The sequence below is a fragment of the Erinaceus europaeus genome, chromosome 13, assembly GCF_950295315.1.
Source record: "Erinaceus europaeus chromosome 13, mEriEur2.1, whole genome shotgun sequence".
Lineage (NCBI taxonomy): Eukaryota > Metazoa > Chordata > Mammalia > Eulipotyphla > Erinaceidae > Erinaceus > Erinaceus europaeus.
The window spans coordinates 57,230,554-57,244,242 of NC_080174.1; the positions used below are offsets into that span (position 1 = coordinate 57,230,554).

Below are 13,689 nucleotides of genomic sequence, written 5' to 3' on the forward strand. Positions count from 1 at the left end.
TTCATTAACCCTATGGGAGTATGGACCCAAGGTCATTGTGGGATACAAAAGAAGAAAGGTCTGACTTCTGTAACTGCTTCCCCACTGAACATGGGTGGGCGTTGACAGGTCAATCCATAATTCCATCTTGTCTCTCTCTTTCCCTAGTGGGGAAGGGCTCTGGGGAAGCGGAGCTCCAGGACACAATGGTGGGGTTGTCTGTCTAGGGAGGTCTTATCAGCATCATGCTCACATCTGGAACTTGATGGTTGAAAAGAGAGTTAACATACAAAGCCAAATAAATTGTTGACCAATCATAGACCTAAAGTCTGGAATAGTGCAGATGAAGAATTGGGGGCCCTCCATTTTGTAGATAGCTAGTAGGCATATTTTAAGTTAAATTCCAAAGGGCCTATAGTTATACTAGTTTTTTTTTTTTTTTTCCTGAGCCTGAAATCTGATATGCAGGTTGATCCTAATTATTGTCTGGGGAGATGATGTCATGGCTGGCAGAAGGACCAGAAAGCTGGATCAGGGAAGAGAGTAGCTCCCAAATATGGGAAAGGTGTATAAATATTGTTGACTGTAACCCCCATCCATTTGATCCATTTGATGTGATCTGATCTGGGGCCCATATTCAGTTTAGGAGCCTAGGGATGTGGTTTCTGTCTGTTGATCTGAAAGTCTCAAAGCAGATTACCTTCTCATATTTCAAAAAGCAGATCTGGGCCCGTTTGCTTTATTTTATTTATTTAATTTATTTTTTTATTCAATGTGTTCTGGGATTCAGTTTCCCCGATATTTTGAATCAGTCTTTGTAAAAGGATAATGTTAAATGTGCTCTGGGGCTGCCTTCACGAAGTGGGTCATCTAATGTCAGTTTGTTCATCATATCTTGTGCCTCATAAGATCTTTCAAGTTACATAATTTTTACCTCACTGTGTTACTGAGTCCCTAAGGTGCCTGGTGTACATTTGGCAAACCACATTTGCTCTTCCTGTTGATGTGCACCTTCCTTTCTGTAGTGTCTCTAAAGTCAGCATATGGTATATTAGAAATGGCAAGGGTTTGGGGCCTGAATTGGAAGCCTGGCCCCTTGCTTGCTTTAGATTAAAATAATTTCTTCAGTTTCCATATTACATTCCATAAAAAGAAAAATAATACCTACCTTGCAGCACTGCCATAATGATTAGTAATTATACAAATATATAATAATAATGTTATTATTTTTACTATAGTTTTAGTTGCCAGGAGGCTTGTTGTTGGGGCTGGATGCATGTACAGTGCATCCACTGCTCCTGAGGGCTGTTTGTCATTCTTTCTTAGATAAAGGCAGAAAAGAATGGAAGGGAAGGGGTGATGGTGGATGCAGTTGACTGCACATATTACAATGCTTAAAAACCAGGGTTCCAGACCCCAGTTTCCACCAGCAGAGGGAAAACTTTGTGTGGAGTGACGCATTGCTACAGGAGTCTTTCAGTCTCGTTCCCTTTGTATCTCTGGCTTCCCTTTCAATATCTCTGTCTCTATGCAATAAATAAATAGGTAATAAAATATTTAAGAGGTGAGAGAAGGAGGAGATAAGAGTGAGAGACACCCTCAGCACTGCTTGACTACTTGTGAAGCTTCCCCTGTAGGGAGGAAGCTGGGACTCTTATCAGCTGTGCCACCACCCAACCTCTATCTGTTACTATAATAAAAGATATCATATAAAAATAAAAAGATAGGGGGCTGGGTCGTGGTGCACCTGGGTTCGAGCTCCCAATCTTTACCTGCAGGGGCTCTGCTTCACGAGCAGTCAAGCAGTGCTGCAGGTGTTTGTTTTTCTCTCCCCTCTCTATTTTCTGTCCCCTTTTAGTTTCTCTCTGTTCTGTCTAATAGAAATTAGGGGGGAAGGAGAAAAAATGATCTCTGGGAGGGTGTGTTCTTAGTGCCAGCACCAAGCCCCAGTGATAACCCTGGCAGCAAGTAAAAATTAATTGATTTTTTAAATAGAAAGAAATATTTATATTGGTAAATGTTGATTTTTATCATCTCCATTTCTAATTAGTGGCTTTTAGGCATTGGTTGGAGAAATGGTCTCTAGATTCTATAACGTTTTATCTATTTGACAATATGTAAGCAAGAGCGCGAGGTCAGTGAGTAGGGGTGATGGCTACTTCTTTGTGGTATTTTGTTTTAGTGAAGAAAATGGATTGTCATTATGTTAAATGCTGTGTGCTCACTTATAGGATATGTACAGATGGAATTTCTTTTATGGCATTTGTCCAGCTCTATTTCTGTACAAACTGGCAAAATGATTTTGGTCCAATTTCTTGAATTCCTAGTGTATACCACTATAATGAGGAAAATAGCATCCCAACTTCACAAGCTTTAAAAATGTAAATAATAATGCTAAAATGGGTAATTACATAATAGTAATACACATAACAATAAAAACACTTAAGATGTGAAAGGACTTTTCTACCTGCTTAACGGAACTTAACTCAGAGTCTGACCAGTGGTGCACTTGGTTGAGTGCTGCACACATTACAGTGCACAAGGACCTGGGTTCAAGCCCCTGATCCCCACTTACAGGGGGAAAGCTTCAAGAGTTGTGAAACAGTGCTGCAGGTGGCTCTCTTTCTCTTTCCTTCTCAATGTTCCCCTTTCCTCTATTTCTCTCTTTCTACCAAATAAATATTAGGAAACAAATAAATAAAAAGTACAAGTAAACTCAATTCCTGAGGTACATATGTTTTGTCACACTTAACTAATGTTCAATAACTTCTTGATGTAAAGATGTGCTCATTTTAATATAGGGATTCTTGAGCTTGAGTAGTGTGGAAATAGTGAAAGACCAGGGGAAAATGTACATCAGCTTTGACTCATCCTCCCTTTCTAAGAAATAAGAAGATGCGGTCACCCAGATATGATGCATTTATCTTGAAACACTAGTGCAATATGTTGACTATTGTATGGGTGATTTAGGTTACTGGGGCAAATAGTCATGAAAATGTGTATATTTTTTAAGTGCAGTGACATGTGATAGGCTACTTTGTGTAAGACACAAACATATATTTACAATGGAACAGAGTTGTAAAAGATTGTGATATAGATCAAATTCTGATTTTATCTGACCTCTCTGGAGCTCATTTCTTATAAGGTCAAAATAATTCTTAACTCAAAATTGTGGAGAATAATCCAGGGAATATAAGGAAAACACTGTAAATCTCAAAAAGCTACATAAATGTTTATTATTATCTTTTTTTAGTTTACAGTGCAGAATAACATCAGAAGTATCTAGTGTCAAAGAAGGACCTAGGGCTGTTTCTGATGAATCAGTGGGAGAAGGTTTACATGCTTTCTAGACCAAGATTGCTCTGAGCACTTGTTCCATACCTGATGCCCTGCTGTTGCTAAGTGAGGACAAGGCCACTGTTCTTATGCAGAAACAAATGAGGAAATTAGCTGAGAAAAGATGGCATAACTTCTTGACCACTGATCCAGAGTTGTCAGTAACAAAGTTAGATCAGGATTTGGGCCTGTGCAAAGCTGGTTCTTTGCTGAAAGATGAGTAGAATGTTATGGTCTAGGCTGAGAATGTGCTGTGTTATCTCAAGGTATTTAGGAAAGATCCAATCTAAGTAACTAGTCAAATTAGTGTAAATTAGTGTCACTAATTCAAGTCATTTGGAGTGATTGCAGATCATTTATTAATGATTCATAGATTTATTACTAATGCAAACACAAAACTAAAAATTCATAGTTGTGTAATAGTGTCTCAAATTTGTTCAATCTAAAGAATTCGTTAGAGGAATGTTTAAAACACAGATTCGTGAGTATTGGCTTAGATAACTTGATTGATTCAGAGGGACCAGGAACATGTATTTTGATACAAGTGCCACTTTGGAATACCAGTTTAGCAAAAGTCTTTAGAAAACTTGCCTTAATGAAAGAGCAAGAGTGTTTCCTAAGAAAAAATAAGTAAATTAAAAACAAGCTCCTTGTGAAGTGCCTAAGGACATTTGAAACTGAGAATACCTTTCTTTTTAAGTAGCTGAAGGACTTGTTAAGAGTTCCCCCAGTAAAAAAAATAGCACAGACTAAATAGCTTTAAAAACAATGTAAAGAAAAAAGAAAAGAAAAAAGATTCCAAACAAATGCTGTTTAGTTGGATTGGATGACTTTCCATCTAGCCACCACTGATCCCCACCCAACCCCCGAGTTTTGTATTAAATTTATTCTTTCAGCTTCTGCAAGTTGAAAGAATAATTTCTGCTGGCCAGTTAGATGTGTAAGATAGGATGGTCAGTGCTGAACTGATAGTCTCAATTGATCAGGATTGGGTACTGTCTTCACAATTCCTGTTGATGACCTCTTTACTACCAGATGAAACAGAAAGATATGACTTCTTTTAAAAATGTTCATTCACTTTATGAGAGAGAGAGAGAGAGAGAGGGACCAAAATACTGTGCCACTGAAGCTGAAGTCTTCAGCATGTAAGGAATCCACTCTTCCCTCTAAGAAATCTCCTCAGCTGCTGGTTTTTATTTTCTGACTGAGGGAAATATGTTAGTGATCTGAGGCTCCAAAGTCCAGGTTCGATACCCCACACCACAAAAAAATCCAGGGGTGAGCAGTGTTCTGGTAGAAAGAAAAAGGAAAAAAGATAAGAAAGAAAAGAAAGGAAAGAAAGAAAGAAAAAAGAAAGAAAGAAAGAAAGAAAAGAAAAAGAAAGAAAGAAAGAAAGAAAGAAAGAAAGAAAGAAAGAAAGAAAGAAAGAAAGAAAGAGAAAGAAAGGAAGCTGAAGAAAAGAAGTAAGGAATGTTGATGCACTACTGGGCTTTTTGGTAACATCCATAAGTTAACCCCCCCTTTATTATCAAAAAGAAGTAAAAGCCACTTTAGAAAAAATTTTGGAAAAATATGAGAGACATTCTAAATTCCATTACTATAAACACTGTAATGTATCCTCATCTTTTCTTCAAGGGAGTAAATATATATTTCACATGCCTGTGACTGTAATATCTCCACTTAACGTTTCCTTGTCGTTCCGTGTAATTTCTTTTTTTAACTTAATTTTATTTATTATAGGATAGAGGCAAAAATTGAGAGGAGAGGGGAAGGTAGAGAAAGAGAGAGACAACTGCAGCTCTACTTCACCACTCATGAAGCTTTCCAGGTTGAACCCTGGTCCTTGCGCATTGTAGTGTGTGTGCTTAACCAGGTGTGCCGTCACCTGGCCCCTCTGTATAATTTCTAACTACCAATTCCAACATTCACCAAATGGGTGGACATAAATCTAAATTGTATAAACCGTGTGGCCAGCTGTGGGGAGATACTTAGTGTTGCCAGTTCATAAAAGACTGAAAAGAAGCATGTTTTATTCCAGCAGGTGAAAGAGGGGACTCGAGTTTAAGAGAGCAATGCATTGTGGTCAGTTCCAAACTCTAGTACTTCTTGCCTCACTTGAGGTGTGTTGTCATTTTAGATTTCAGAACCAGCTTCTCCATATGCAAAATAGAAGAAATAATATCGAGTTATGGTGGTGGAATAACATGTCATAAGAGCTTTCCAGGGAGAGTGAATAAGCAGCTACCTGTGTTAGTGTTGGGCATTCTTGCTTTCTTTCCACATAGCCTTTAGTTCTCACCTGTTCCTTTCTGTCTCCAACTTGTTGTGCTTCTACACAGTGACTTTGATTTCTATACCTGCCTTTAGCCCTACAGATCCTTTGTGCTTATGACAGTGCTTGGTATTTGGGCCCTTCACTAGCCTCATGCCCTGCCTTCTGACACACACCTATCTGATGCATTTGTCTTTCCTCAGATTTGTAGAAATGTTTATAAATAAATCTCAAGATGATATCTGAGTGTGCAGGCTTTTTATTTTTTTAATTCTTTCTAAGGTTGTTTCACCTGTGTCAAAAGGAAAGACATTTTTTCTGTTATTACTGTATATAATGAATGTGACCACAATTTATAATATTTGGTCAGTTGAATAGGTTCAATAGTATAGTTATATTTGGTTTGATTACTACTGAATATATATATATATATATATATATATATATAGTGTGTGTGTGTGTGTGTGTGTGTGTGTAATATATTATATATTCAGAATTTTGTTTGTTGTTTACAGAAAATATACAAGTTTATCTTGTAGGCATTTTCAAGGGAATATATTTTATCTTCTGTATTCATTTTCTCTGGGTCAATGTGTTTTAAGAACATGTTCAATCTCACATACCAATAAGTGGGCATTTTGGATTCATATATTTCTATCTTTAAATCTTGACTGTGCCACATACTGGTATGTGATCTTAAGCATTTTGTTAATCTCTCCTAGCTTCAGTTTTCTCATTATTTTAATGAGAAATGTCATACATTTCTCATTCTGTGGGAATGTCATACTTACCTCACAGGGTTGTGTTAACAGCTATATAAGACAATAAAAGAAAAGCATCAAGGTTATTTCAGTAGTCCTAGGAAATCTGACCATCCTGTCTGCACTAGTATGGATATGTCCCTAGAAGGAAGGTTCCAGACTACATATTGTACTCTAGGAGAGGTCCAGCTGGAACAAACTAAAGCAGATTATCACCTCTTGCTCCTGGACAATGCACTCATGTGGCCTAAGCTTGACTTAGCATCTTTAGCAATAGTATTGTCTCATGATGAACTTGTGGTCACCAAAACAACCCCTGCTCCTTCTGTTGGTTAACATAAATAATATTTATCTCTTTAGTTCACTGTTGCAACAGAAAAGACATATTTGGAAGCTAGAAATACATACATTTTCATAGCTCAATGTCACTATGAATTAGGTAAAACTGGAAACATCCCTAATGTCTCTCACCCCCAGTTACCTTGTCCAAATTCCTGTAGTTTTGAGGATCATACTGGTTGACTGTTTACTACATCTCAGTTTCAGCTTTTTGTCAATGATGTGGGTTATTCCTGTTTTCTCTGTCTACTGGAAAAGTAGAGCAATTCTTTATGTCTCCACCTCTGATTTTGTGTTTTAAAATATATTCCTTAAGTGAAATGCAAGACGTTGTATTCATTCCTGCTCCATTTCATCGTATTGGTTTCAGCCCAACATTCCAGCTGGTTGAGCTCTTCTTTTCCACTTGTATTTAAAATACAAAACAAAATCTGAAGAAAGCCAACAAAAGAAAACTCAGTCATAATCCCAAGATCCTAGCCCAACTAAGCATTTCTGCCTCGGAGCTGGTCCTGCCTATCCCTGGGTAGCACCTCCAAGATAATTGCCTGGAATGCCTAACATCATTTGGCAAACATTTCTCCTTCTCTGCTTGATTTGCATAGCTGCCCTAGTCTAGACTCTTTCAGCATTAGGCTGCAATTACCTTTTTATTTCTTCATTGCTATATCAGTTCTCTTCTGGTTTCTTATTATTAGAGATAACGATGTCATGACCCTTGCTGGTTATTTGTTTCTTAAAGGTAAATTCCCAGGAGTGAGTTAATTGGGTTAAAGAGTAAGGGCATTTTTGTAGCCCTTTCCCTGTGTCATTATATAGCTCCTGAAAAGGCCTTGAGCCATCTTTTAAGCAGTCACCACACATGTACATTTGCCATTCACCAATGTTGGGGATTTTTTTTTTTTTTTTTGCCTCCAGGGTTATCACAGGGGCTTGGTGCCTGCCCCATAAATCCACTGCTCATGGAGGCCATTTTCCCCATTTTGTTGCCCTTGCTGTGGTTGTTATTGTTATTGAGAGAAAGACACCTGCAGACCTGCAGACCTGCTTTATCATTTGTGAAGCCACCCCCCTGCAGGTGGGGAGCCAGAGGCTCGAACCAGGGTCCTGACGTTGCATCTTGCACTTTGAGCCACATTTCCTTAACCCTCTGTGCAACCGCCCAGCCCCCCAATGTTGAGACTTTTAAAGATGTTTGGTGAAGTAGCGTTCCACACTTTTTAGTTATTTTGTGTATTGTCTATGCATACATTGGCTTACTTGTAATATTATAGAATATTTATTTATTTTAAAATTTCTTTATGGAGAATTAATGCTTTACATTCAACAGTAAATACAATAGTTTGTACATGCATAACATTTCTCAGTTTTCCATATCACAATACAACTTGATGTTAGTCCTTGGTCTAAATGCTTGAGCCAAAAAAATGAATGGAAACACAGCGAATTTAAATCTAGTGAAAGTGAAATGGGGTATGAAGAAAATGAAGGGGTGGGAGTAAATAGTATAATGGTTATGCAAAGTGATTCTCAAAAGTCCCAGGTTCAGTCCCCTGTATCACCATAAGCCAGGGCTGAGCATTGTGCTCTGTTAAAAAATAAAAGAAAAAGAAGTTAATGAGTTGAATATGCTAGGTAATAAAATTGTAAATGATAATAAATACCATAAAAGAAGTAAAAGTGTAGAGCAGGATAAGGCAGATTAAGTCTGTGGTGGTAGGAATGTTGACCTATGTTGGTAGAGCACCAGGAAAACTCCATTGGGGAGCTAAGAGCTGAGCAAAGGCCTGAAGAGAAGAATGAGGGAGCCAGCAAAGCATAGGAAGCTGTTCCTGGGGCCTGTGCCAGGGAATGAAAGTATCCAAGCATTCTGGAAGTAGAGAAAAATTAAGTTCATCCTGTCAACCTGGATCTTCTGTTTGACTCCAAGATGGGAGGGAGGAGTGAAGACTAGAAAGACAGAAGAGTTCATTTTAATGACCACTTTAAAATATGTTATGTAATAATAAGCAAGGGTAGATCATAACATAAATGTGTTTTTATGAAGAAAACCAAGCATGGGAGTTAATAAAAAGCACTTACAGGCAATGGGATAGAAAGGCTGTTCTTGCCTGTACCTTCCCCCAGTCCCTACAGAGGGAGCCCAGTCTGTGGACAGGTCAGGGATCCAAGTTAGGCTGTTCTAGATTTGTATCTAGGTGTTGTCTCTTTTTAAGTGATCCAAATTCTTCCCTGAGTTGGTTTCTCCTCCTCTTCCTCCTTTTCCTTCTCCTTCTCTCTTTGCCTCTACCTTTCTCTCTGCCACCAGGGTTATCACTGCACTAGAGCCCACTGTTCTTTCTTTTCCCTTTTCTGTGACCTTTTTATCTCTTCTCTTTTATTATTTTTCTGATAGAGACAGAGAGAATAGGGAAAGAGACAGAGAGGGAGAGAGGAAAACAAAGACATCTATAAACCTGCTCCAAAGCTTGTGAAGATTCCCCTGTGCAGGTGGGGACAGATAACTTGAACTTAGGTCCTTGTGAACAGTAATGTGTGCACTCTACTGGTTGCACCACCACCAGGCCCCTGTTTCTTCATCCATGAAATAGGAAAATAGTTCTGTTTTGCAGTGTTATTTGGAAGACGAAGAATACTAGTGATCTCCTCGTGTACAGTCAGGCCACAGGAAAGTGCTGACTTACTGGTACCCAAGTTATATACAAGATCCCTTATTTTTGTTGATGTGTCTTTTCATCAGACAGGATGAGAGCCACCCTGAGTACACTGACTAGCTCTGAGGCCTTAAACATGTGATGGCACTCTCCAGAAATCAGTTTCTTCCTTTGTAACACAGTGTCAATAACCATCTGAGGGTTTGCTCAGATTTGGTGAAATCCCAAATGTGTGTGATCAGGAGCCAAGCCTGAATAAGTCTTGACCAAACCAGCTCTGTTTCTGATACCTCAAGTCCCCAGCAAGGTGTGTACCTATACTTTTTTCCTACAGTGTATCCCATGATAAACCTTTGAATGTTTCACTTTAAAGAACCAAGGGCCTGCAAGATAGCTTACTGTGATAGCGTCTGTTCTGTCATCAAGTGACCCATGTTCTAGTCCCTACTGCACTAGAGGAAGCTTCATATTGTCTGTCTCAGTGTCTATTTCTATCTGAAAAAAAAATGTCTGCTTGTAATGGTGCAGTTCTGGAAATTACAAAAAAAAAAATTGAAGAACTAGTTTTTTTTTTCTAATGAAGGATTAGATTGTTGGTACTCACCCTGTACTTTCAAGATAAATGCTGGTTTATCCTAGGGATTTCTAGAAAGCAAAAGAGAGAATTACTAACATGGGCCTTTGGATCAGAAGGACTAGGTGCTCAATAAGTAGTTGTTTAATGAATGAATAAATGAATTGTTTTATTATTATTACCATGTTCACTAGTAATATAGCAAACTGTAGAAATGATCTCTGAAAATATAATAATACCCTGACTAGTATATAAAATATTTATACTACATGTGATTTTTTTTTTCCTTCAGGGTTATTGCTGGGGCTTATGAATCCATTGCTCCTGGAGGCCATTTTTTCCCTTTTGTTGCCCTTGTTATTATTATTGTTTTCATTGCTGTCATATAAGACAGAGAGAAATCGAGAGAGAGACAGAGGGGGAGAGAAAGAGAGAAAGAGAGACCCCTGCAAACCTGCTTCACCACTTGTGAAGTGACCCCCCTACACACACGCGCACACGCACACGCACACACACACACACCTCGCAGGTGAGGAGCCTGGGGGCTAGAACCGAGATACTTACTCCGGTCCTTGCACTTCGCTCCATGCGTGCTTAACCCGCTGTGCTGCCACTCGGCCCCCACTTAATGTGATTTTTAATAACAGTATATGAGAAAATAATGTGTCTTTATGTTAAAGATAAGGAAGTAAGCTAGAAAGATCTAAATTTCCTGAGTCACTTAGTTAATGGCTAAAACTTGAACTCAAGTCCCCTGAGGCAAAGCCCAATGCTTACTTTTCCTTATCAGTGGTTCTAAGTCATTGGCCTGCATCAAAATCACTAGCAGAACTTGTTCAAACACAAATCACAGACTCCACTACAGTTTCCCGTTTAGCACGTATGCTGTGAGGTTTATGAGCTTCCAACAGGTTCTCAAGCAATGTTAGTGTTGGAGTGGGGACTACATTTTGAGAACCACTGTGCTTTATATTTTTTGCCACCAGTGTTATTGCCAGAGCTCAGTGCATACATCATGACTCCACCATTTACATGATTTTTTCCCCATTCTGATAGAGACAGAAAAAAATAAAGAGAGATACATACCTACAGTACGGCTCTACCACTCCTGAAGCTTCATCCCCTGCAGTCAGGGATCTGAACCTGAGTCCGTCGGATAATATGTGAACTCTACTGTGTAGGCCATAGTCCAAAAACCACCGTTCTAAGCAACACAACCTTCCTTTATTGTAACTGTGATAAGCAGTTTGTAATTGCACCTCAGTGATTTGAAGCTAATAGGTCATGACCTGTAGAAGCTGTGGGTAGAAAAGAAGAAGGATGAACAGAGTACCTGAAGCTACAAGTCAGTTCTGCAGCCAAATACTAAGGTTCCTTTGCAGATGAGTCTACGAGTTGATACTTTACTTTCCTCTTTAAAATGAAGCTAACCATCTACCTCCCAGGGTGGTAGTGGATTGGATGAGTTCACTCTTTTAAGTGAACTTAAAGTTTCAGGAACCAACAGGGTGAAGTCTTCCCATTTCATCCCTTTTGGGTGCCTATTTGCATGGATCCAGGACATCACCACCCCTACATCTACCCTCTGCACCACTACCCACCCACCCCAAATGATAAATAACCACAAGTTATCTATATACCATGTTGCCTATCTTCTCTCTCTATTCTGGCATCCAAATAATTCACAAATTCTACCTTACTTACATTTGCTGTCCACTTTAACAGTCCAGTTTCTGTCCACTATTCTGTTCCCCAGTGTCTTGCATATGGTAGATACTCATTAAAAATTATTGAACAAATAAATTAAAAAGTCAAAGACTTATTAGGAGATTGTGATCCCAGTCCAGACCTGAACTAAAGCAAGGAACTCAAAGATGGGAGAAGAGGACTGGAATAGCGATCAACTTTTGGGGGCACTATAGCTCAGTCCTGGGGCTTGGACGGTAACTGTCTCTTAAGCTTTACCTTGGGTCAGTCTACAGGGGTTCCTGGTCAGGCCAATGGTGGTATGGGAGAGAGAAGTGGCAATTGTTTTCCCTGCATCTTAAACCTCTTAGCATTGTATTATCATGCATCCTAGCTGTCTCTACCCAACCCAAGTAGCTCCCCATTCCTACCCCCACCCTTTGTCAGCAAACTGAGGGCAAGAATGTGTGAAATTAATCTCTTCACCTGTTTGATATGTACTTTTCTAATGAGCTCCTACTGTGCTTAGGCACAGGAGATAGATATGGACAGTCTTTATTAATTTATTTTTTAAAATCAGCTAATATTGTTGAGCCCTTATTGTCTGCCAGACACTGTCCAGGATTTTATTTCTTACAAATTCCTGTGAAGTATTTGTTATCACTGTGTGCATTTCAGGTGAGGAAACTGACATAATGTGATTGAGTGACTTGCCTAAGATGGCCCAACTATGACTAGGAAGAGCCAGGACTGAACTTAAAGCATGTGTGACTCAGCACCTGAAAAGGCTTAATGTAGCATGCTGCCATATGCAGGTGCTGTCTTGGCCCTCATGACACTGGCCCTGCTGCTTCTTCTATCTGAACCTTCCCTGTCATCTCTGCCCTATGACCTACTTTTACTCTCTTCCTCCAGGTTGGAGTCAGTGCTGCCTTGCTATCTGGGTTGGACACTCTTCCACACTGTTCCTCTGATGCTCTGCTCTTAGTCTTTGTTGCCATGGGTGTCCATCTTTCTCACTGTACCATAAACTGTTGGAGGCAGGGCCTTTGTGTGTTGTGTGTCCCTGGACCCAGCAGTGGTGTTGGCAGTGATAAAATGGGTCTCTCCCTGAAAGCCTGGTCCAGTTGTTCACATACATAAATGGCAGAACCGGAAAGCATTAAGCCCCTCAATATTAATATTAATATTAATATTAATATTAATATTAATATTAATAATAATAATAATACCAGAGACCAAACAGACTTTTCCGCCTAGAGGTCTAAGGTCTTTGAGGATTACCATAACCCCTCCACAAGAATGTCATGAGACCTTCTTGGATAGAGCCCATCATTAGGTCAAGAGAGATGGGGAAAAAAAAAATTAAGCAGCAGCCAAATTTGAGGAACCTAATCTTACCCTGCCTAGACCTGGCTCTGGGCTCACACTCACTGAGGCTTGAGCCTAAGTTTCCTTCTCCTTATAATGGAGGTTGCAGATTGCTGTGAGTACTTAATATAAGGTAGTCAGACTTATACCTGACATATAATAGACATGATGGAAATGTTTATCACCACTGTGAGCAAGAGAGAAGAAATGGAAGCAGACAGTGTGTGTCAGAAGAAAGGGAGATACTATAAGGAGTACAGGTGAAGCTGGTGTTAGATGATACTGGGGGTGAGTTGGAGTCAAATCGCCATGATCCTTGGTTTCAGCCTAGGTGCTTGATTCTAAAGACCATGGACTGACTGAAAGGGGTGGGGGCCAGGCATCTTGCTTTAGAAAGATGATTTTGTGCCTGTGAAACAAAGTCTGGATGTATACCAGACTTTCATTTCTGAGGTCTGAAGGACCCAGGTTCAATCCCCAACACTTTTATAAGCCAGTGCTTTGCTCTGCATTCTCTCTCTCTCTCTCTGTCTGTCTCACTAAAATAAATCTCTTAAGAAATAAAATAGTGCTGGTATCTGTGTGATAAGTATTTTAGGGGGGAAAGAAAAAAGTCAAGGAGGTTTGGGGAGTAACTCAGGTGAGAGATGATGAAAGCTTCCTTCATGTGCTGACACTATCAGGCTGGGAAGCAGCTCTGAGCAAGGGTGAAGCAGC

General features: G+C 39.4%; 1 protein-coding gene across 2 annotated transcripts in view; it reads left to right on the forward strand.

The window, feature by feature from the left end:
* Positions 1-13,689, forward strand: part of AGBL4 (AGBL carboxypeptidase 4) — a 1,508,442-nt gene that overhangs the window by 1,224,903 nt on the left and 269,850 nt on the right. The window lies entirely within an intron of this gene.